Here is a 25,870-nt window from a genome sequence, read left to right as displayed (position 1 = left end):
GAAACAAACAAAAAAATGGTGATATGTTTCTACCTTTATTTTATCTTCATGGAGCAAACTTAAGAATTCATTTAGAATGTGTTCTACAGATAGTGTGTGAGGGTCTACTCTTCAAAAATAAGGCTATAATAGCACAACAATATAATGTACTATTGCCTGGAATTTCACCATGGTGGCTTATTTTCTTTGTGATAAGGCAAGATTATCTATTAGAAAGCAAAGCTCCTAAAAAAAAAAAAAGTAATGCATTAAACTGTTAATCAGATGCTCACATTTTAGTGTGCACCAAATATTATCTGTGTATCAGAAATCTAAAATTTCAGACAGCATCACATAGAAAGAACTATATATAGCATGCTAAGCCCTGCTTAGAATGGAGGCCAGGAAATTAGGGATGAAATAGTACAAGGGACAGGAGAGGATGATGAAAGTGGATCCTAAGTATTCCATAGAGATCTATATGTTACGACTATTAAATTTATCTCCAGCCCCAATTTCTTTGTTATGCTCTGAACATGCAACAAGCTAAATTGACAATTCCATTTAGGTGTCTAATAGACATCTCAAACTGAATAGAATTAAGCTAGAACACTTTATTTCACCTTCATATCTGTTCTTCCCTCATTCTTCCATCCCCCCTTAAGTGGCACTACCAGTTACTCACCAACTCACTTAAGCCAAAAGAGCTGTGAGTCCACCTAGATTCTCCTTTCCTTCAGCCTCAAAGTCAAATCCCACAGCAATCCTGTTGTTTGATTCTATCTCCAAGTTATATCTGATATCCATAAATGTTTGTTGAATCAATCAATTAATTCATTATGGTCTGGCTTAGGTTGTGCCTACATGATGCCAAAACACTTAGAAGTAAAGTTAGAAACACTTGTCCAGATATTTTACACATGGAAGAATAAACATTTAGATACTTGGAAATGTGCAAATAACTTGATTTTCTGTTTATTGACCTGAAAATATTTCAGCAGAGATATGCAAACTTAGATTGTCAGGCTCTCAGACACAGAGTCTGTGTAAGTCTTACTCATCTTAGTCAACTCTAAGTATAGCACATTTCATACAGTGACTAATAACTGAGACTTACTGAATATCCACCATGTGCTGAGCATTATGCTCAAATGTTCTTGACAGCAATAAACAAGAAAGGCACAGCCACTGCCCTCATGCAGCTTACATTCAAGTGTTATTTATTTGGTATCATAAAGCAGTTAGAGAAAAGAAACACTGTAATAAAAGTAAATGAATTAAAATATAATATTTTGGTTTACTAGAGCTTTTACAATTACCTATGAATTAAGTTGAATCCATTGAGTTAAGAGTTGTTTTCTTTGTCTTTAATGTGTACTTGCTATATAACAGGTATTGTCCTTGGTGCTAAATACACAGAAAGAATTGAAGTATCATTCTGCCGTCTAGATGTTCACTGTCTCTTACAGGGTATTATGTATGTATAAATAAGCATTTTAGAGGTCATAAGAAGAGAAATACATATCCAGGGTTATCTGGGTTGAGAAGTCATCTCTTCCTATTTGAATATGAAGAAAATGTGATGAATGACAGTAGCTATAACTAATGAATACCAGCCAATAAAAAAAAATTGTGGCTTAGCCTGAAAATCTAATAATCATTTTTATTAATAATAATGGTTTACATTTATTGTGTTTTCACACATAGTGTCAAGCATTGTCCATATATTATATAATTTGATTCTCATACACATTCTTTGAGGTAGGTATTATTATGAGTTTATGCATAGAAAACTAAGTCTAAAAGTAGTTATGTAATTTGTTAATGCTAGACTTATATAACCTATAAGTGTCTGATCTGGAATTACAAAGACAATTTAAGCATTTTCCCATAGTAGGGCAATTTGAGATAGTCTTCAAAGGAGAGATACATTTTAGACATTCAGAGATTGGAAAGGAAAGGCTTTCCAGATATAGGAAATGGTTTTTACCTCTAAACATGATTTTACCTCTACACTGTTTATGAGCCTGACCCAGAAAAATGGGAGACAGAGCTACATAATCAGTGTTGAAAATCATAACCACATGTACCCATGTACATTAGTATTAGCCTTAATAAGAAAAGAAATATCATATGAGTTTAGATAGATTTAGATAGATATTATAGTTCTAATTGCAATTGGCTTTGGATATCCAATTCTTGTCTTAGGTTTTCCCAAGGCCAAGACTTAGAAGCAATAACATTGAGATAAGGAGTAAACACTCTGACAAAGAATTAATCAGAAAACAATGGGTACTACATTTGATGAGGAAACACAAAGGGAGCTGTACTTGGCCAAAGAGACTTAAAAGAAAAAATATGTTCCCACAGGGCATAATATAAAATTGACAGGGTTTTACTTTAGATTATGAAATAGCTCAGAGCCACAACATCAACACTGAGGGATATATTGTTGAAACATCTGCCCTGCTCTTAGGAAAAAAAAAAAACAGAGTGGGCTCGGTACATCAAAAAGAAAATCCACAAATAACAGGAATTCAGACAGCCGGTTATGGCTAAGCAAAACTCATTGACCTTATACAGAAAATCATCAGACACGTACAAAATTTCAGTATCTTAAAGGATGAAAGATTTTCACATGGGAATGGAGTATTCTGCAATTAATTATTCGTATCTTTAGAATTTCTGCATCATAACATTCTTTTAGTTGGGTGAGAGTCATATTTTCACAGGCAATCTAGTCAACAATTTTGACTAAAACTCAGATGATCGCCTTCTTTTCAAAAAGACAATTACCATGTCTTCCAAGAAATTGTCGTCAACATCTCAGAAACTAACTCAGATTAAGGTACAGATGCCTTCTAGTCATCCATGTAAATTGTGGAATTCTGTCTTGGTTCCTTACAATGGGAGTTTTCATCCTCTCAGAAAGTAACAGAAAAGAAGCTTCTGTCTGAGGTCCAGCTCACCTGATTGGTCAGCCTGGTGACAAATATGAGCATGTCTGTCTAGCTCAGAAGCCTTCTCTCTCCTATTTTGGAATTTAGCTACTCATGGAACTAGTGAATTTGGTTCTAGTCTTTAACTCAGAATGTAAGAACTCATGGGTTAGGGCTCACCTCATAGAGGCTTTTGGTTCTGTGACTACTCTATTGGAGTTTCTGTACTAAATTTAAGGTCGTACTTTGTTTGTCCTCTCTTCAGAGCAAAAATCCTTTTATTGGGTTAACTCAATGTCTAAAATTGGGGAGGTAACAATATTAGAAGGCCCCATTGTCTTGGTGAATCTAGAGAGCATTCTAATAAATATAATTCAGCGTTACCAATTATAAAACTATTTTTGACCTTGATCCCTATGACTACTGTACCTTTTTATTAATTTCTTTCAAATATATGGAGGGCAGTCAGAACCAGAATTAGTTATCACCCTCCGCTAAAAATTTATCCAATACAAAGCTTCATAGTTAAACCCTAGCAACTTTAAAAATCAGGCAATAGGAAATATTATAAATGCACCTTGGGTTTTGCCACTTATACTTGGATTCATATTTTGGCTTCACCTCTTAAAATCACTGTGATCTCAAGCAAAACACTCACTTCTCTAAAACTCCTTTTTCTCATCTATATAAAGAGGGTAATAATAGTTCTTGCCTCAAAAGTTATTGTGGAGCTTAGCTGAGCTAAGTACAGTAGCTGGCACATAGTAGGTTCTGGACACCGATTATTATTATTAAGAAAACGTGTTTCTGTTATTTGAACAAACAAAAATTCATCCTTAGTACAGAAGTAAGAGAGGTCAGGAACAGGCATTAGAAGCACATGGAAGGAATGTGCTTGAAGTCAGTTTTTAAAATTGTTCTCCTCAATAATTCACCCATAGACATGAATATATCCACACCAGAAAAAAATATATTTATTTTAAAAGAAAGTTTTGGAGTTACTTTAGACCCATTGATCTAACTATAGCTGGATGTTAAATCAAAAGATTTGATTAAATAGATGGAATTTATTAATTCATCAAATAATTATTATGTCTCCCTTAAGGGCCAGTTACTGTTTTAGTTGCTGAGAACATAGCAGTGAACAAGATAAACAAGAGGGTAAATACACATAGAGTTAGATGCCTGTTAATGTGCTCTTCCCCAGTGTATTACAATATGCATTATCTAGTATCATTCCTGTCCCTCAGACTTTGAAATTGCCTCTAGCTTGTGACAAAAATCGCATTTACACCAACCTTTTTCTGCTCCTCCACTATCACCAAGGAAACAACAGTTTCCGAGGCCCTGTATTTTCCCCAGCTGCTCTCCAGTGATTACCACTAACTAGGGCAGATCAGCACAACTACTGTGCGGTTATGGAATTTTTTTCCGTACTTCAGACATGCAGCTCCTTTGATTCCAGCAAAACTTTCATCATAATTAGCATGACTAATTAAAGTTCAAGAAACAGTAGGCCTTCTTTTTCAAGTAGCTAAGATGCCAGCATCCTGCATCCACTGAGGGAAGAGTCATGTGCCAGCTGTTGCTGCACAACTGACCCTGCTTTGGCATAATTATTCCAGCTGTGCACAAGAACCAAGCTTTAAAAGAGAAGAGAAATAGAAAGCTCCTGGTTCTATTGTCTGGAAACCTAAAGCGTTTTTCCTTCTTAATATCTGTTCTGTGCAACAAATTAAAACACAGTGTTTAAAACAAGATTTTATTATCATTTCTCATAGCTATGAGATTATCTGACCTTATCTTGAGAGTTTTAGCTCAAGGTCAGTCTAGTAGTTGCAGCCAGGTATAACCTGGGACTGCAATAATCAGAAGTCTTCCCTGGGTTAGACATCCCATCACTCACATAACTGGAAACTAAGGCTGGCTATTGGCTGGAAGCTCAGCTGAGGCTATAGACTAGCTTGACTACACATGGCCTCTCTGTGTGACTTGCACTCCTCACAGCATGGTGACTGTGTTCCAAAAGCAAGTATTCCAAGAGACTCAGGCAGAAGATAGAAGACTTCTTAGGACCTAACCTCAGAAGTCTCAAAAGTCACTTCTGTAACATTATATTGGTTAACGAAATCACTAATTTCATCCCAGTTTCAAGGGTATGGGAGAAGCAGTATGTACACATAGGGGAGAAAAAAATGATGGTGGCCATCTCTAGAGGTTATCTATCACAGCTGTGCTCTGGCCACCACAGTTCATGTGCAAATTACACTTACTCTACTCCCAAGACCCTCAAGGTTTCATTAGCTCTAAGTCCAGAATAATGTCACCTAGATCAGATTCAAGTTTAGGTGAGACTCATCAATATAGCTCCTTGGTTGTAGCAACTTGAATACACTTCCTCTGAAACCCTGTAACCTAAAGAGAGAAATAATTTTTTTACATATTCAACTAATGGTGATAAGATAAATGCAATAAACACATTCATTCAAATGTAATGAGGATATGGGAGTTGAAAACACATAGAAGGCAATACTGAAATCCAAACGGGCACATATCACCATTTTTTTTTTTTTTTGGTGATATCATTTTTATGACGGTGCAGTCCTATTGCCCGGGATTTTGTGATTCTTGGCTTCTCACTGCGAGTCATTCTTCCTTTTTCCTAACAAATGTGTCATGTTTTTCATTGAATAGCTTTTATAGCCTTCTTTTCACCCAAGAACGCTGAGAGCTCTTTTTTCTTTCCTTTTTTTTTTTTTTTTTTTTGAGTTGTCACCATCCTTTTCAGTTCACGCTGATATAGCTTCAATAATATAGTTTTCTTAAAAAGTTTATGGATCTCCTATGAACCTTGCTGTGCTTTATTCCAGTAGGCAAAAGTTATACGCAAAAATCATTTTGAAATATTCCTCTCTCTGACCTGGGCTGAGTATCAGGGTGCTATGGGACAATTGCCTCATGATTTGGCTAATTGAAGAGAGTCTCTGAGACATGCCCTTAAATCTTTCTGAAGTCTGAATAAAAGACCTTACAACTATGCCTTTAAGTTGATCTTTACCTAAAATTAGAAAGTAAGGATATTATTTTAAGAACCTTTTACTCTGTGAAGAGGCTTGGAATCAGAAAGTTTTATTTTAAAACTTACAAAGCCTTGGTACCTTTGTGTTTCCTCAAAATTCTGCTTGAAAACTAAACAGTTCCTTTTTTTTAGTCCATCTCTCTCTAACTGTACCTTATTGTAAATGGCTGAAAGCAACCAGTAGTACCTTGACTATTCAGCCTGAAAATCTTCTTAACCAAATTCACCAACTCACTAGGTACATTTCTATTTTCCATATTAATTTAGGAGACAGTGTTGTCATACTTTCTGCTGCATCATAAAAAATAATCTTTTCTTCTCAATTCTCCAATAACAAGTTCTTTTCTTTCCTGGAAACCTTCACTAATAGTTTCCTCAAGGCATCCCAGCTTCTGACATTTACCTGGTTTCAAAGCCAGTGCCCGTATGACTTAGGTTTCTGTTACAGAAGCACCCTGTTTTCAGTATAATTTCTGTTGTGGTTAACTATCAACACATAATAAATGCCTCATAATTTAATAACTTAAAAATATATTACTGTTTCTCATGGTTCAATTGAATGGCCTCAGCTGGGCAAAAACTGCAAGGATTCTTACCATCTTGGACTGGGAAGTCCCAGTGTTACTGCCATCTCATTCTATTACTCAACCATGTCACTAAAACCAGCCCAGAATCAGGGAGATGAAATTAGATTCCATGTCTTGATATAAGAAGCAGAACATGCATGCAGGGAGAGAAGGGACTGATGGCAACCTATTTGTATACTATCTCAACAAAATCCTTTTATTGTAAACACATTTTATAGTGTTATAACAAATAGAGCATGGAAGCAAACTATGCAATTTTAAACCGCCACAATCAAATCATATTTGTTATATTCATTTTATCTCATTTCCCAAACTCTGTTATTTTTCTTCCCTCACTTCTTCATTGTTTTACAAGTGTTACTATTTACCCCTACCCAGATTGTAAGACATTACAAGCTAGAAATTTCTCTTGTAGTGTTTTATACCTCCAGCACCTTGCAACCCTCTGCATTTAGTCATTCTTAAAATTGTGCATATTGGTGATTGAGTTGCATGTTAAAGCAATAATTAAAATTTCCTAGTTTTATATTTAAAGTTACGAATCATTTTCTGGCACATTGGCTCATTTATATATATGATCACAATTGATATCCATAACAACAAGCTGCAGCTCCCAATCCCTTTGCCAAATAGAGATGAAAATCTACTATTGGAGAAGGAGCAGTAATGTGATTAGGCTTGGACTGAGTTCCATTACTGTCATAGTCCTGTCTTCTTCCTCAACTTTTTCTAGTTGATTTTACTCCCTAAAGTTGGTTAAATATATTGCTTTAGGACATAATATTGTAAACTCATGTAAAATATAAAGCACAATCAGAACAAGAAGATGAAGATTTCCTCACACAGTCCTTTTTCAAAAGAGGGACCACTGACCATTTTCCTCAGCCGTATAACAGTGGGCTTTACCATAGGGAAACTGCTTCCTTGAGTTCCCTTTCACAACGGAAAACTGAATATTAAGTTTCTCCTTGGAATTTTTATATATACATGACTGTATCTTCACAGTCCTCCTTTGGTGTCTTAAAAAAGAAGCCCAATATGGGTCGGTACGGTAGGGACTGGGGAAGGATTGCCATCTTCAGAGCTGAATGGTTAGAGTTCACCATCACTTCTCTGCTTGGCGTCCTGTCACTGGATATCAACATGGACTTTTCTGTGCCTCATCAACAGCAGCTTCTGTTCAGCAGCACAGCATTCTTAACCTCTGCTAATTGTTTCCTGCAGGAGGTGGTCACCGTTTTCAATTTTTTTTCTTGTCAGCCGCAGCCAGTGCTGGAGTTCAAATGATTGATCAGCTTCCTTGGAGGAAGAGGAAGTAAGCAAAGCCCTAACAAGATGATCTTCCCAGTAGAAAAGATGTCTCCTCTCCAGAACAAAAATACTTTTTCAATGAAAATGCTTTTTTTTTTTTTGCCATTCTTATGACTTACATAGAATTCTGAAAATTCTTTCATTATTATTTACCTACTCTCATGTTGGTGCAAGAGATGCCAAATGCCTCTCCTCTTCCTAAGTTCCAGATATTTGGACATCTCCTTGGAGACTCAATTTTATATATTTCTGCTTGGTGCTCTTCCCAATCTTGGAATATATGTATATATTCAGACATATATACATATATATACATACACACACACATATATATATGTATATCTTTGTGAGTGTGTATATTTGTGTGTGTATATATATGTAATAAATATATATTTTGGGGGGGAGAGAAATATTACATTTTTTTTCAGGAGCCCCCAGCTTTCTGTCTATGACATTAAGTTGTACATAAGTGAGAAGATCTTTGGCTTTTAAGTGATAGAAAACTGAACTCACACTGGCATAATCATCAAGAAAAAGCATTAGCTCACAGAACTGGAAGTACCAAAGTTAGATAGCTTGTTTTGTGAACTTAACGCAGAGACTCTGCCAACTTCCATGTGTGGTTTTTCTTGTCAAACTGAAAATGAAATATCCTCAACAGTTCCAGACCTCACATTCTGACAAGGTCCAAGTAAAGGAAAGCCATTTTTTCCTGTGGCTCCACCTATAAGAGTAAATAAACTTCTTAAAAGCTCCAGCTAGCTTTCTTGCAAATCTCACTGGCTTGAATGGGGTTATATTAATATGTCGCCCCAGAAGTCCCTTTTACCCAAGGATTGCCATATGATGGTTGGTTTAGTCCTGGAGTTCTGAACCAATCATTAGAAAAGGGAGATGAGATTATCCTAAAATCATTTATACTCACTTCTGAAGCTGGGCAAGGATTAGCATCCTTTAAGGCATGAGTACTGAATCAAACCAATATTTTATGATGGAGGAGAAAGGAAAATAAATTCAAGGTAAGTAACAAAGTCCACAGAAGTTTGATTCTATATTAGAAACTGATTTGCTTGCGCATGGTCACCACTTCTATTCAACATAGTGCTGGAAGTCCCAGACAGAGCAATCATGCATGAGAAGGAGATCAAGGGCATCCAAATGGGGGCAGAGGCAGTCAAACTATTATTGCTCTTTGCTGAGGATATGATTTTATATCTATTATAGAAAACTCCAAAGATTCTACCAAAAGACTCTCAGAAATGATAAACAAATTCAGCAAAGTCTCAGGTTGCAAAATCAATGCACAGAAATCAGTAGCATTCCTATACACCAACAACAGTCAAGCTGAGAACCAAATCAAAGACTCAATATCTTTCACAATAGCAACAAAAAAAAGAAAATACCTGGGAATATATTTAACTAAGGAGGTAAAAGACCTCTACAGGGAGAACTACGAAACACTGAGGAAGGAAATTGCACAAGATATAAACAGATGCAAAAACATATCATGTTCATGGATCAGTAGAATCAACATTGTTAAAATGTCTCTACTACCCAAAGTGATCTACAGATTCAATACAATCCCTATTAAAATACCAACATCATTTTTCACAGATCTAGAAAAAATAATTCTAAACTTCATATGGAACCAAAGAAGACCCCGTATAACTAAAGTGACCTTAAGCCAAAAGAACAAATTGGAAGGCATCCATTTACCAGACTTCAAGCTATACTACAGGGCTATAGTAACCAAAACAGCATGGTACCGGTACAAGAACAGAGACCTAGACCAATGTATTGGAAAAGAGAACCCAGATATAAAACCAGCCTCATTTTGCCATCTGATCTTTGACAAGGCATACAAAAACACACACTGGGGAAAAGAATCCCTATTCAATAAATGGTTCTGGGAAAATTGGTTAGCCACATGTAGAAGACTGAAACAAGATCTACACCTCTCACCACTCACAAAAATTAACTCATGATATGGATAACAGACTTAAATCTAAGGCATGAAACTATGAGAATTCTAGAAGAAAATGTTGGAAAACCTCTTACAGACATCAGCTGAGGCAAAGAATTTATAAAGAAAACCCTAAAAGCAATCACAGCAACAACAAAAATAAATAAATGGGATCTGATCAAATTTAAAAGCTTCTGCACAGCCAAGGAAACAATCATTAGATCAAACAGACAACCTACAGAAAAGGAGAAAATATTCACATGCTATACATCTGATAAAGGGCTGATAACTAGAATCTGTAAAGAACTCAAGCAAATCAGCAAGTAAAAATCAAACAACCCCATTAAAAAGTGGGCAAAAGACATGAACAGAAATTTTTCAAAAGCAGACAGACTAATGGCCAACAAACATATGAATAAATGCTCAACAGCTCTAATTATCAGGGAAATGCAAATCAAAACCACAATGAGATATCACTTAACTCCAGTGGGAATGGCTTTTATCAAGAAGTCTCAAAACAATAAATGTTGGCATGGATACAGAGAGATAGGAACACTCATACACTGTTGGTAGGACTACAAACTAGTACATCCTCTATGAAACGTAGTATGGAGATACTTCAAAGAACTAAAAGTAGACCTACCATTTGATCTAGCAGTCCCACTACTGGGTATTTACTCAAAGGAAAAAAGTCATTCTATAAAAACACACCGGCACTCAAATGTTTATAGCAGCACAATTTACAATTGCAAAGATGTAGAAACAACCAGGTGCCTATCAATACATGAGTGGATCAAAAAATGTGGTGTCTGTATACCATGGAGTACTACTCAGCCATAAAAAGTGGTGAACTAACACCTCTTGTTAACCTGGGTGGAACTGGAAACCATTCTTCTAAGTGAAGGATCAAAAGAATGGAAAAATAAACACCAAGTGTACTCACCATTAAATTGGTACTAATCGATCAAACTTATGTGCATATATGCAAATAACATTCATTGGAAATCAAGCAGGTGGAAAGGGGGTTGAGGGGATGGGTAAATTCACACCTAACAGGTACAGAGCATACTATCTGGGTGATGGGCACACTTATAACTTTGAAATGGTACGAAAGCAATTTATGTAAATAAAACGTTTGTACCCCCATAATATTCTGAAATAAAATTTAAAAAAAGAAAAACAAGAAATAAAAAAAGAAAAGCATATATTACAATTTCAACCAAAAAAAAAGGAAACATTTGCAATGGATTTCATAAAAACATCAATTAATCAAGGAAACAGTGGACATAAGTCTATTTTCTCATCAAAATGGCTGGGCACCAGGCAAGTAGGTCTGTGCTGAAGAAGGCTTCAGACTTGATCAGGAAGATGGTTACTTGGAGCCTTAAACAGTAGATGGAGAGAGAGAAGGAGAGAGATATGGGGCAGGTGGCAGGGAAGAAAAGAGAAGAGCCCCAAAGTCAAAAGCAGAGAAGTCAATGTTCGGGGAAATAGGAGACAAAAATAAAAAGAGAAGAAATCACATATATCCAGAAATGGAATGGCAGAGTGAAACAGCTGAGGAGTATAGGCAGACTATCCATGACTATAGCCCCTAACAGGGCTGGGATGTCTTCCTATGCCTTGTTCCTTCTTGGTCCTGATTCTTAATATATGTGAAATTCAAGATAGATCCAACAGTTTAGCTGTGAGCAGCTCGTCCTATTCCCCTCACCCTGTGTATTTCAAGACCCCAGGTAGAATATAGAGCACCAGATTTCCTTGGGTCCACAATGTGTCTAACTTAATTCAGCTCCAGATGGTGAGACTCCTTACACAAGACCTAAAATTTACCAGTGAGCAGCTCTTTGGCTAAAACATTGAAGGCAATCGAAATGCTAATATTGTAACGCCCTCATCCACATCAAGCCTTTACGACTAAGTATCTGCTCTATGTAAGATGCTGTGCTGAGCACTAGAGACCGTGTGGCAATCATGGTAGTAAATGGAAGTACATTAGAATAAAGCTTTTGGTTTCCCCATCCATTCATTTCTCCATCTCTTCAGGGGAAGAGAAGCAATGTGATTTCTAAAGGTCTGACCACCTTGATACTAGTGAGCAAGGTATTTCTACCTCAGTAGTGAAGCAGGTTCCAACCCCTATCTTTGGTTCTGTGTGACTCCTAGGAAAATCTAGGGGGTGATAACACTTTCTTAATCCAGGTAGTAAAAAGTGAAGGACTTCCAGTATCTCCCCTGTGACACTCATGGGCCTAGTTTTTCTCAGTTTGGTAGGGAAAAGGAATTGAAGGTCCCATATTATCATCCAGTCTAAACCACATTGTTCAACACAGCTTACCACAAGTCATAAATTTGGAGGTCTTTGAGCACTGCCTGGACATTAATAAAAACAATACTTTGGGCACTATTGCTAAGGTCCTTTGTGTCCATACTTTATTAGCTAGAACCTGGAGGATGAGAGTTAAAGAGAGCCTTGAATTACTTAGTTTAACTAATAAATTAATTGACTTTATCGGTGATAATATTCATTCTCCAGCTATTTTGGAAATAGAAAATTCAGAATAACATTTCCCAACCTGTGACCCACAAAATACTAAGTCTAGAAGACATCAATATGTGTTATTTTTTAAAATAAAATCCATAGTCAAACGGTTTGGGAAATAAGAGTTAACAAAGTTAAGCAGTTTTTTTTTTTTTTCTGAATCTTTCGATATCTAATGTGCACTGCAAATATCCAAGATAGATATGCAGTTTAAAATGATTCCTGTAATTATTTGACCACAGAACTTGTTTGTTTTAAGCAGAGAATATTGGAGACAGGCTCTCCCACAGAACCCTACTTTGGGCAAATCTGATTTAAAGTAACTCTATGGAGAAAGCACCATTTCTTCTTTCAAAAACACTCATTAGGAATCTACTGTATGTTTGGTATTGTGTGAGACAATGAAGAAGTAGGAATAAGATAAAGTCTCTGCCTTCTGGGAACGCACACTCTGATGAAGAGATCAGACCCAGAGAACACCAGGCAGAAAACCAATCAGGGCTTTGATGTGTCCGTCCTGATGAGAAAGGGAGCTCTGACCTAAAGCTGCAGAAGACAGAGGGGAGTGGCACAGGAGGAATTTAAGAGAACTGAAAGATTATTCTAGAATGTATATCCTCTATAAGACAAATAATGTGTCAGATACATGACATATTACAAGTTCAAAAAGAATCTCACCAGAATGTGATCACCTTTAAAGAAACTTCTCTTGAAGTGAGTACAGATTGAATTGGTAGGAAGAGGGAAAGAATGAAACATGATGTTATGGGATATTCACAGTCAGTCCCAGTGCTTGCAGCAAGAGTGACCCCCAGCTAAGAACCACAGCAGTGAAGAGCTCATCACACCTCCCAGAGGAGCTCACTCCCATTAGGGAAGCATCAAATGGTGAAGCTGTGAAGCCACAAAGAGGAAACTTTACTGCAAACTTGAAGCTTGGCAACAGGGACATTTAATTGGGAGAAATTTTTTTTTTTTAATGAAAATCACTTTGAACAAAGAAGTATTTGAGGCTCTCTGCTAAAAATAAATAATTTCCACATTATAAAAAGTGATTTAAAAAGAAGAAAAAATTCTTCCATGGAATAGCAGAAATGGTAGAAGGAACTCATGGGCAGAGGGCATTTCATTCAGACCTCTACAGCCCTGAGAGTTTTATTCTGCATGGGTGCGTGCAACAGCAATTCAGATACAAATCAATGAAGGAGCACAAATATGTTGCTGAACTTAGTAAGACAGAAAACTTGTAAAGATTAAACTTTAAATAATCATAGATGAAGAGAAAGAAAATTCTCTGTAATCAATATATTGTCAGCTCGAAAACAAAAGTGCCCAGTCCCATATAAATCTCATCATAGACAAGGTTGGTACAAGCTAAGATACAAGAAGTCACAGGCACAGACCAGGTGGATAAAAAGGAAGGGAACCCAACTAGATTTATGACCAATGCTCCCAGATAAGGGTTTCACCCAAGGCTGAATACACTCAGCCCTCCATATCTGAGGTTCTGCATCCAAGGATTCAATGAACTTCAGACCAAAAATTGATTTGGGGGGGAAAACAATAAAAAATAACAATACAGCAATAAAAAAATAACACAAATTTTAAAACAATACAGTACAACTATTTACATAGCAATTACATTGTATTAGGTATTATAAGTAATCTAGACATGATTTAAAGTACGTGAGAGGATGCATGTAGGTTATACACAAATACTAGGCCATTTTATTTAAGGGACTTGAACATCCATGGATTTTGGTAAGGGGGGGCATCCTGGAATCAATCCCCCATGGATACTGAGAGATGACTGCAAGGATTTTCACATCCCTTGTGAGACAGAGCAGGCAGCACCACTGCTATCTTTCATTCAAGGGCTACAGAAAGATATATGTACAGCCTTTTGAAAGTGAATCCAAGATTTTAAAACGTGTGCACTTCAGCCTGATCCAAACCAGACTCATCCAGCTGATTGCGTCTGCCAATGGTAGATTCTATCGAAACAGCTGCATCTATTCTGGAAGCGCTTCACATTTGTCCATCTTTCCTTTTCCTCAGTAAATGTTTCATGTGGAATGCTTAATTTTTTTCTTTACTTTTCAGGCAACAGACCCCACCTTTAGTAAATGAACACATGACAATATTCCAACCTCAGTGTTTCCCTATAGGGTTTCTGCAGGGAGAGGGGAATAACTTGTTGTTCCTTCCTATTACAGCCTGGTCTCATCCTTCTGGCACACATTCTTTGCTCCCTTCTCCAACTCCTTTTGCAATAAGTGTGTTTATACCACAAATTGTCACTCCTTTATATGTGGTCAACCAGATTGCTCTCGACTGCTCAAAACCTTCCCGTGGCTTCCTTCTCATGCTTAAAAAGAAAAGGTAAAGGAAAACTATTTGAGCCCCCTACTATAGCATCACAGTGTCATAGCCCCACAGGACATGCCCTTTCTGGCCTCAAGTCTTCCCTGGCCTCCCCTTGCTTCCTCCACTCCAGCCACACTGGCCTCCTCACCTTCCCTCTTCCAAGCATACTCCAACCTCAGGCCTTTGCACTTACTGGGTCCTGCCTGGCACGTTCTGCCCCAGTCTCCTAGATAGCGTGATGCTCACTCTCACTTTATTCAGGCTCTGCTCAGACGTCACTTTATCCTATCCAAGAGCCCTACCCCAGCTACTCTCTGTTGAATAACATCCCACCCTAATACCATCATTACCACTTGATATAGTGTATATCTATTTGTGTATTTATTGTCTCTCTGCCCAGGGATCACAGTATCTGCATACAGGGTCATGGCTGCTTAATAAAATGTGTCAAATTAATAGATTGAAAGGTCCCTAATTCTTTCCTGTCTGTATATCTTACCTGACTCACATGTTGTCCCAGTAAGTCACATGCTTGCTCGCTTCATTTTCCCCTGCATGGAGACAGGCCACTGGAAATCAGCCTTCCCCAGACATTATTCAAGAATCCCACCTGTGCTGTGTTTGTCTCCATGGCCAGATCCTGCCTCTCATCCAGACACCAGAGAGTCCTCGTGCTGGCAGGGCCCCCTGGACTCGCCTCATCTTGCCTGTGCCCGAGTGGGCAGTGAGCCTTTGGTTGCTGTGGTTACTGACTCGCTGTGTGGGTATGGGCGTGCAGTGTAATGCTCAATCCAGGAGGGAAGGGTGGTCACAGCAGAGGCTAGGTTAGACCACAATACCCTGACACTATCCTGAGGCCCTTCCAGGTAGCGAAAGCCAAAAAACTCTTCCGTCTCATCACCCTGACTCAAAACACTTCTGAACTCCTGGATCTGAACTCAGTCTTGCTTTCAGCCCTCTCAGCTGCTAACCTTACAACTCATCCTAATATTTTCCTCCTTGTCTCTCCCTCAGATCCACTAATAGGTTTCATTTATCCCTCTCAGGGAAGGTCTTGGTTTCATTCTGGTTCTGCTGCCACAGGCCACATGTGGTAGACATTGTCTGGGGTGTCAGTTACCTAACGCCTTAAGAAACCCCTCTTGGCCCTGAAGGCAACTCGGTTATGGGGAGACAGTGGGAATCTATGTTCCATAAACAATAAACATCTTCATGCTTGAATCTATGTCTAGTCATCCTGAGTTAATCTGGTTATTGTTTTTATATAGTTTTGAACTGAATACCTTCAGGTATTTCAGGACTCACAAATTCAAATGGCTGTAGGGGCCAGGCAGGTATGAGAAGAGTATAACATAAGAGATTGTTGAGACGGAGCCACTGGCCAGCACAGACCTGCCCTGTGGGCTTTCTAATGCAAGAAGATTTAACCTTGTTCTATGCTGGCCAAACAAAACAGGCCTGCAGTCTGGATTCAGCTCATGGGCTACTAGATTTGAACCCCTGAGACATGCCTAATGAAAGATACCAGAATCAGATGGGACAAACTAACCACTTAGACTAAGGTAGTGGTTTTCAACCTTGGCCACACATAATCATATGGACATTTTAAAAAAATACTGATGCCAAAATTCCATCCCCAGAAATGCTAATATAATTACTCAGGTGTAGCCTGGGCATCAGAGGCTTTGAAAGCTTCCCAAAATATTATAATATGTAGCCAAGTAAGCACCATTTCTTTCAGGAGTCCATTTTCACATAACTTACTATGTTGCTGGTAGCATAGGTAAAGTCTATCCATACAAGCCTTTCTTTTAAAGTAGTCAACATTTTTAAAATAAAGAATATCATAAACTTATAAGAAAAGCCAGTTGATTGGAAAGAAAACACATACAGTAAATATTTAAGGGACTAGAGCATTATTAAATTCTTAATATGACAGCCAATTTCTAATCCAAAGTTTTCCCAAAGTACCTTAATAGTAGAACAAAATGCTTTAAGCACATAGTATACCCCCTCATTGCATGTCCAAAAGAACTGTTATTACTTCAGGAAGAACAGCTCATTTCTAAGGGCTTGAGCAACATTTCTGGAATATCTTAACATTAAAAGAAACCATGTTTTCTTTGGAAGACTTGAGGGCATACATACCAGGAGGTCCATTTTATTCCAAACCCATAGATTTACCCACAGATGTTGTAAGCATCAATCCTCTCACCCCCTTGTGGTGAAAATGATGAAACTGAAATCCTTCAACAGCCAACGAATAAGGAAACTGTGCTTCTTTACTTGAGTCATGGGATGGGAGACAGGATGAGGTCAGTTTTTAATGAGTTCACTTATGTTTTGCTTACCTATGAACCATATTCCTTGCAAAAAAAAAAACACCCCATGGTTTGTAAAAATGTCTTCCATAAATAGTCAGGGTCTTACATTCTTGAAAATTGCTGTATCAAGATTCCTGGATCCCTTAACTGTGGTTATTGTAGTGCCTTTTCAGTCAAGTTAACCTCTTCTAGAAGCAGAGAATTTATAGTTTGGTGAGCATGCAGCTCCCTTTGAATGATGTACCTGGAAAGAAATGGGGTCTAAGACAGATAACCACTTCTTGAGTTGCTTAGAATAATGGGAATCACTACCTGCCTGTACCCACACAGTGCAATGATCAGTAAAGTTCATGTTGTTTAGAATAGTGTGAAACAGAATGTCCCGATATGCTCTGTGAGATGCTCTCACAACAAAGAATGTACGGTAAACTATGTTTAGGAAAGGTGTACAACATCTCTCCCTTTTGTAGATTCACAATGCTCAAAGAACTATAAAAGTTCTGGGGGGAAAAATGAAAACAGGTTTCAAAAAAACAAATACTAGAATTTTTTCTTTTCCTTGTGTTATTTTTTTTTAATTTCACCAAGCCTTATATTGCATGGAATTAATGTTTGGGGGTGTATGCTTTTGAAAACATTTGTGTTTAGTGTGGAACATTGTGCTGAACTGCAGGAAACCAAGGATCCTCTCCCTTATTTGACATGAGCAGCTGTGTGATCCCGAGTAAACCACTTAAGTTCTCTCTTTTTGGTTTGAAAAACTATTAATTATAAAAGGAAAAATTTTGGCTCAAAATTCTAACCTGGAGTTTGGAAAATTCCGGATTCCAATAATTTATCTGCCACTCAATTTTATTTCAGATCCACAATTTCAAAATACAAAAGGACTCTAAAAATTGAAAGGTTTTTTTGTAACTAATTTGTGCCAAACTCTGCCTAAACTGATGTAAGCCTATTTATATTTCCATTTTTTTCCACTTACCATGACCATTCATCTGTCGGGGTGCAAAACTATCAAAGTGTTTGATTACAGGGTGCCCTAGACCCTTCTATAGCCGTTATGTAAAATAAATGTTTGCTTCAAATTACCTTTCTAAAATCTGAAAAATTCTGAATTTCAAAACATATCTATCCCTCAGTGTTTCGTAGAAGAGACTATGGACCTATAGGAACACTTTGATCATACTTATCATATACCAGGCAATGCTCTAAATGCTTTAAAAATATTAATTCATAATTCCTCGTCACTGTATAAGATGGAAACTGTTATTATTCCTATTTTCGGGTGTAAAAACTGCAACACAAAAAGGAGAACTAGCTTGCTTAGAGCAACATAGGTAGTTAGCAATGGTTTTCTGCCGGTTTTCCAATCCAGGCAGTCTGTCCCATAGTCCTGCTTTCTGACTACTCTGCTAGTCCATAAGAATTTGCAAGTCTTATTTAAACAATGTTTGGTTTCTTCATCTGTAAAAGGGTATTAATAACAGCTACCTTTCAGGGGAAACTTACAGCGAGCTCCCAATGGCCTTTACAAAGGAGGATCCACATTGAACAATCAGTAACTTTGACGCAGTATTTTATCAGCCATGTACAGGAGTGCAAGGGGCAACACAGCTAACTGAAAGAAGATCCTACTTGGGGGCTGGTTACTCCTTTTAATCTGAAGCATTCCCACTCTCCTGTGTAATTTAGACACCAGCATAAAAATGGTGCTATGCCCAGAGGCACATTACAAATTACCTAAAAGCACATTGCAACGTGCCATTTAAAATTTAAATGAAACACTATAATCTCCAATCAAAGCAGTTTAATATCAGGAACTGTGAAGTTTGAGAGCTGATATATAATGAAGACATTGAGGGTCCTTTTACCAACAGCTGTTCTAGCAGGCACCCCATGATAAACACCTAAAAATCAGGCATAGGAACTGCCTGCCCAAACCAGGGAAACAGCTGGACAAGCCACCAGGGAAGTGGAAAGGCAATAAACCAAATAAGCTTGATTTATTTTTATATCTCCCCAGGGCTCTGTATATTTTAGGGTTCAAATATATTTTGCCTTCCAGGTGCATTTGGTTTCCATCTTTGAGTCTAATCTTTGAATCCACTCTAGTCTTACCTTCTTCCTTATTTCCACGATACCTTTACCTCTAGTCTGTTTAGCATTACCCTCCTGACCTTAGGTTGATTGTCTTCAATTAAGCCCAAGGATTTCCTCTTCCTGGACCAAAGTCAGGTTACGGAGCAGGAATAATAAAAGACTGAATGAGATATAGTATCATAGCCAGAGCCCCAATGGCAACCTTTTGAAAACAACCTGACTTCAGATACCTCATCCCACTGGGAGATTCAATCACGGAGGCATTACAATCCACCAGTTTCGGAGAATTGGCATCTGTGCCAAGGAGTGTTTTCTCTAGGAATCTGGTTTCTCATTAAAAGAATTGGGCAGAGGGAACCAAAAAGAAAAAAAAATGGCAAGTTAAATCAAAATATGATATGAGTTAGTAAAAAAAAAAAAAACAAATCTACTGTGATTAATCATACCACAGGGTCATTTAATGTGTTTGGAAGAAATTCAGAGCAAGTGAATTCACAAGTGATTTCAACAAATATGTACTCTAAAAAATAACTAATCCACAGAGCATAAGTTAGGAACGTTTCTTAAGAGATTCAGTAATATTCACCTTAAAAGGTATAAAATGCAAATTTATATAGCATAAGGAAATAATTGTCATTAGAGTCACTTATTGTCATTAAAAGTAGAATCTTATTTATATTTTAAATATAAAACCAGCATGATGAACCGTCTGTATCTTACCAAAGACAATGAAAGACTAAGCAGGCACTATTTTAAACAATGCACATTTGGATTTTGTATATAACACTCTCAACTATCCCATCAGTAAAAATCCCTAGAACACTCCTGGGAAATAGGAAAGCAATACAGAATACCCTACTCCAAAATTAAATCCTATCCCTGTAATCGTAACTCTCTGTCTCCTCTCCCAAACCCCATAACCAAATAGCCAACTCCATCCTCTGATGATGGAGAGGAAAGCAGGAAGGGATGATACAGACAGCTCCAACCTGCAGACAAGTAAATTAAATATGGGAAGATTTGCCCATAAACACTTTATGCACAAATCTTTTTTTCCATTTTTTCCTTCACTCCTACACATTAGGCCACCTACCATCGTCATGTCCTTACCCTTTTCTGCCCTTTTCAGAATCACCCCAGTCCTAACACCACATATGTAAACAAATTAAAAATATAACCAATTTCTTTGTTGCCAAATAAGTATATATTTAGCCTCCACTATGATTGATTCTGCCCATTTGTGCAGTCCCTGTGATAAACCAGGCCCTCCCCAGCCACATGGCCCCAGATCATTGTCCTTATCACCAATGAGGCCAGCACTCTGGTTTGTGGAATTCCTGCAGGTTAGGTCTGTCTGCCTGCTTTGGCTATACTCGTCTGATGCTAATGCCTCCTCCGCTTTGGCTCTACATTGTTGACAGTCTTCCTCAACTGTTAGACAGGCAGCCTGGTTAATTATATCGACCTTGACCTTGGCACCTCTTCAGGAACCAATTTCCAGTGTGTTCCTTCACAGGAGGAGAAGCACTCCCTCCTTACACCAGCCCTGCCTTCTGCATTCCTATCAGGCAGGCTTTTCTCACCAAGGCACTCTCCAACAAAGAAGAGAAATCGGGCATAACTATTGAATCTTAAAGCTGTAAGAGATGCTCCTTGCAATGGACTGAACTTTTCAGTTCCCCATAAAGATGTTTGGTATCATAGAGTTTAGCAATACCTAAGCTCTAGTCTATAGTCAGGACAACATATTTTTACCAATTCATTTGCCCTCATTTCTATAATAGGAATTCTGTCTTTGCATTTGTCTCCTCCTGCACTTTCCCCTGACTTCTGGCCCACACATTTAGATGGTTTAATTGCAACACTGATAGCAAGGTAGCTTAAATTTTACCCAAGAGTGGAAAAATGGGCACTTGTTGAACCGTAAGTGAAAACAGAAATACAAACAAGCTATAACCTTTAGGTTGATTAGCAGCCTAACAGCCAACCTGTCTCAGCCAATAGATTATTTTAAAACTTTATAAGGTTCGGCTTAAAAGACACTTACTTGTACCTTGAAGCCTTTTTAATCTTTTCATTTTGAATTCTTTCTTCCTCTCTTTGCTTACTTCAGAGTCTAGAAAATCAATTCATTGGGAAGGATGGATGGATAATAAAATTAATAAATAGTTGCTAAAGGTAAGCACTCGGGTACCTATGAACAATTCTTTCTGATTCTCACTAGGGTAACATGCAGACATGCGCAGGGTACATTGTAATATGTGGCTTTGCCTTGTCAGGGTAACTATACAGCCTTCACTCCACCTTCTAGATGGTGTGGTATGAGCTTCCATAGTCGAAAGGTGCATGCCTAACCCTCTTTGGGGGCCAATTATAATTACTGCCTCCCAGTACTCCCTCAATCAGTTCATTGGTCAATGGTGGGCACCAATCCCAAATTGGACCAATCATAGTCTTTTCTTGGGATTTTAACTAGAGCTGAAGGGTCATTCTTTCTCTGAGATGGTAGCTATAAGATGAAAAACTTAAAACCTATGAGGTGGAGGAAGATGACAAGAAAGAAAAAACAGCATGCAGAAAGCAGCAAAGTTGAGAGACAGAAGAGTCCAATAGTGCTGAAGCTCAGATGTTCCCAAAGCCCTGTCAATCCCACACTCTGCTTTTGAACATTACTTTGATTCTGTGAGCCTATAACTTCTTCATTTTATTCTAAGCAAGTCTACATTTGGGTTTGGCTACTTACACCCAGAAAAAAATCTTCCATATAATTTATTGGTTAGATATTGCTATGTAATAAACCACCCTTCAAAACTTATTATTCATAAACCAGGAGGTTCTTCTGTTCTCAGTTGGGCATTTCAGGACTCGTTGAGGCAATGGCTTTTTAACTGCCAAACTGGCAATTGGGTGAAGCAATAATAGACAGGTAAAGCTCAAACTCACAGGAAGGACAAAAGCAAGAGTATGGAATGTCACACCCACTGTCACAACAGCGGAGTGGATTAAGACAGTGATATGCTAGAACTGGCTCATACCAGCTCAACAGGAGCCAAGGGTTAAAGTTTTAGAAATTTATAAGACAATTCTTAAATACAGCCATCCATAGGGCTGAGATAAAAGGCAGCGAACATTTTGATGCAGACCTGCATAAATATAAATGTCAATAGGATAACATTTGCTAACATATGGTGTTTAATTTTTTTTAAATTATGTTGAATATAAAAGTAATAAATACTCAAAACTCATCACTTCCTAATTATTTGAGGACACTATACTATTATCTATGTTGTTGAAGTTATTTATGTCTATTGTATCTCTATACAGTGAATTATATATACACTATATAATCAGTAATTATATCAGTCACACCCATAGCTTGAAATGGGCTATGGTGGGAGTATTTATACCCTAGAAATCATTAAATGTTAGAAATCAGGGTTTGTTTATGTGTTTATTTTTTCCCAGAGAGCCAGTTGTTAAACACTTACCAGCCCACCACTGGAACAAACTGTTTCAGGTTAAGAATGGTACTGGATAAACCTTTTGAAGCAAACAAAATGTTTCAGGGAAAATATACCATGAGTTTAATGGAAATCTCCACAATTAAGTGAAGAGAGCAGAAATAATGAAATCTAAGATGTATGTGTGTAGGATAACTAAAGCACCCATTGGCACATAAAACTGAAGATTATTAATAAATAGCTAAGAAGCTATATTTGGGGGAGAGTCATATTGCCAAAAGAATCATCAGCCTGGATTAAAAGTGAATGTACTATTTGAGACTTAAAATCAAGATTGAGTTCCCCAATTGTCTAAATTCAGATAGTGGCCTAAGACAGCAGGCAGCTCCTAAATAGGGCATATTCACCAATGCGCTCTTCAGATGTGGCCAAGGAGAATAAGGGAGAAGAATGAAACTCCCAGAGAGTGGACCTAGAGCTCACAGAGAACAACTGGGTTGAGACATACCCCATCCCCTTAGGGTTGACTAAGGAGGGTTCCCCATCTCCAAGTCAGGAGACCTTTGTAATGTCTACCCAGTGGGATTTCAAAATTGGTTCAGAAGAGTGATTATTGTCTGTCTCCCATTCCTCCCTTCTATGAATGGAAGTGTTCATAGTCATAAAGTCCCTGTTCTATATTTTATATTAATTGTGAGGGGTATGGGATGGGTCCAAGGAGCAGAACAAGTTGTCTTTTTAGTCCATAGGCCTTTGGATTAAGAAGAGTCACATTCAAACCTGATATAGACATCATTGCACACCATGCCCAACAAAAAAACCACCTTACATCATTAGAGATCCTGCCTTTCAAGCTGGGTGCAGAGAATGGGTTGAAGTTGTGAACTGATTCCTTTGGGGAGGTGATAAGTATTAATATGTTTTGCATATAGCAAAGAGAGTAAACAGAATATGTGTGACCAGAAGAATAAATGATGGTAGCCACCATTGCTGTCTACCAAATATCCTCACCCCTTCTCTCAGGCATTTGGTATGACTTCACTTCCCCACATCACTGAAGATGGGTGTGGCCATATGGGATGGCCAGAGAAGTGTGAGCACCAATAGTATGCCTAACTTTAAGAGCAATAAGAAATGTATTTCTTCTTTTTTCCCTCTGCCACAATGACCAGCAATGTTCCACATGGTGGCTACTCTCTCCATCAGCATGGGTCTGCGAGGGAGGACCATGTGGAGAACAAGCCTCCAGCCAACCCAGATAACATGTAGTATGAGCAATAAATAAACCCTGTGGTTTTAAGCCACTGAGATGTTGATGTAATCTAGTCCATCCTGACTAGTACAACCACAATTCCCTGTTTTCTGGCAAAGCATTCCCACAAGTAGATGAAGCTGTGTTACATTTGATTACGGAAATATATGCCAAAGGATTTCCTATCACATACCAAGCAATGCAACTGAAGGCAGGAAAAGTTGCCAAATTCAACAAAATAGTTTTAAAAAATTTCAAAGCAATGAAGTACTGGTGTGACCAAGTTATGCATCACTCAGGACTATTGTTATATTGTCATGTATCAATTTATCAAAAGTTCACTGTGACTTTGCACAGAAACTGCTTAACTCCTGGTTGTCAACATGAGCTTCAACTGAAGAAGAAACAACCAAATATGAGAGCAGCAACATCAAGATGGAAGAAAGAGTGTCAGCAGTTTGGAGAGTAAAACGGATACTAGTGGCAAAACAAAAGAATTCTGAATTTTAACAATTAAAAATATTTGAATGTGAAATATGAAGTTCCTCCTTGTGTACATAAAAAGTAATATGAAATACAAGTTAATATATCTAAATAAGTCCATTTTTATTTATATTTTTAACAAATATAAATAAAAATCCAAAATGCCAGGAAAGTATTATGTCATTTTAATTAGCAGCATTACTTCTTTATTCTTGGGTGATACATAAAATAATAGTGTGTCTTAAAATCAATGGTATTTTAGGGTCAAAAAGGATAAGAAAAGTAATAATAACCACTAATAATGATCACAGGATATGGCTAAATGGTATAATTTCGATCCAAATGAGCCACTTACTACTCTCAATACATTTTCCTTAATAAGAGAGAATAAGGCCCACTCAACAACAAATATCCCTCTTCATATGACTGTGCTTCAAAAATATGTACACACACATGTATGTATACACATCTTTGTATATACATAATAGAATTCATTTTAGGTTATTTTGCAGATGAATAATGGAGAAAAATGCTCTTCTGTAGAGATACCTTCTTGGAAGTTCCTAACTAAACAGAAACAGGAATAATAACTATAATTCTTCCCAGGAAAATGTTTAAATAAATGTGATGAAATGCATTTGAAAGAAAAGACATTCTTTAAACCAAAGCATCATGTGCTGTAAGAGGTAAAAGGTCCTTATAGATCATCCAGGGTGTCCTGTGTGAGCTGACACACAGTGTCTATCTTTTGTGATGCGATATTTGCTTTGAGAAGTGGCCCAAGCTCTGGCATTCTTACACATTGCATGCTTAGTCTACCACGTAAAGGGTGAGCTGATTTAGTATTGTTAGGAAACAGAGGACATCCAATTAGTTTTCAAAGATACATGCAACAGATCACACAGGTACTGTGGAATTTTCTCCTTATCATACAAGTTTTTCTGATCCCCTTCTCTGAAATTTTATAAGTCTCCAAAGTTGTGTCTAGTTCTTTAACACCTAATTGTGTCCTTTTGGGGTGATTTTTTGGTGTGTGTGTGCTTTTTATTTTTTATTTATTTATTTATTTTGGTATTTTTTTTTTTAATTTCAGAATATTACATGGGTACAAACACTTTGGTTACTCGGGCCTTTGCATTGCCCAAGTCAGAGCTACAAGCATGCCCTTTTGTGTTGGCCACAAACATTGATTTATCTTCTGCCACCCTTCATATTATGAGTTCTGGGATGTTGAAAAGATGCCTTATACCTTTAAAACGCTGGCAATAATGGTAATAATAATAATAATAACAGCTAGCATTTATGAAATGTTTACCTTGTGAGATTCACAGAGTTGAATTCTCTTTATAATTTCCACAGTAACCTGGTGACTTAATCATGTGGCTAGTTAGGGACTCAAACCATGTCCCACTGCACTGTATATACTGCCACCCGTGCAGCTTCCTTGGATGCATGTTAGATCTTGATATAAGGCAATGAACAT

The sequence above is a fragment of the Lemur catta genome, chromosome 9 (assembly GCF_020740605.2).
Source record: "Lemur catta isolate mLemCat1 chromosome 9, mLemCat1.pri, whole genome shotgun sequence".
In the NCBI taxonomy this organism is placed as follows: domain Eukaryota; kingdom Metazoa; phylum Chordata; class Mammalia; order Primates; family Lemuridae; genus Lemur; species Lemur catta.
This window is presented reverse-complemented; position numbering follows the sequence as displayed.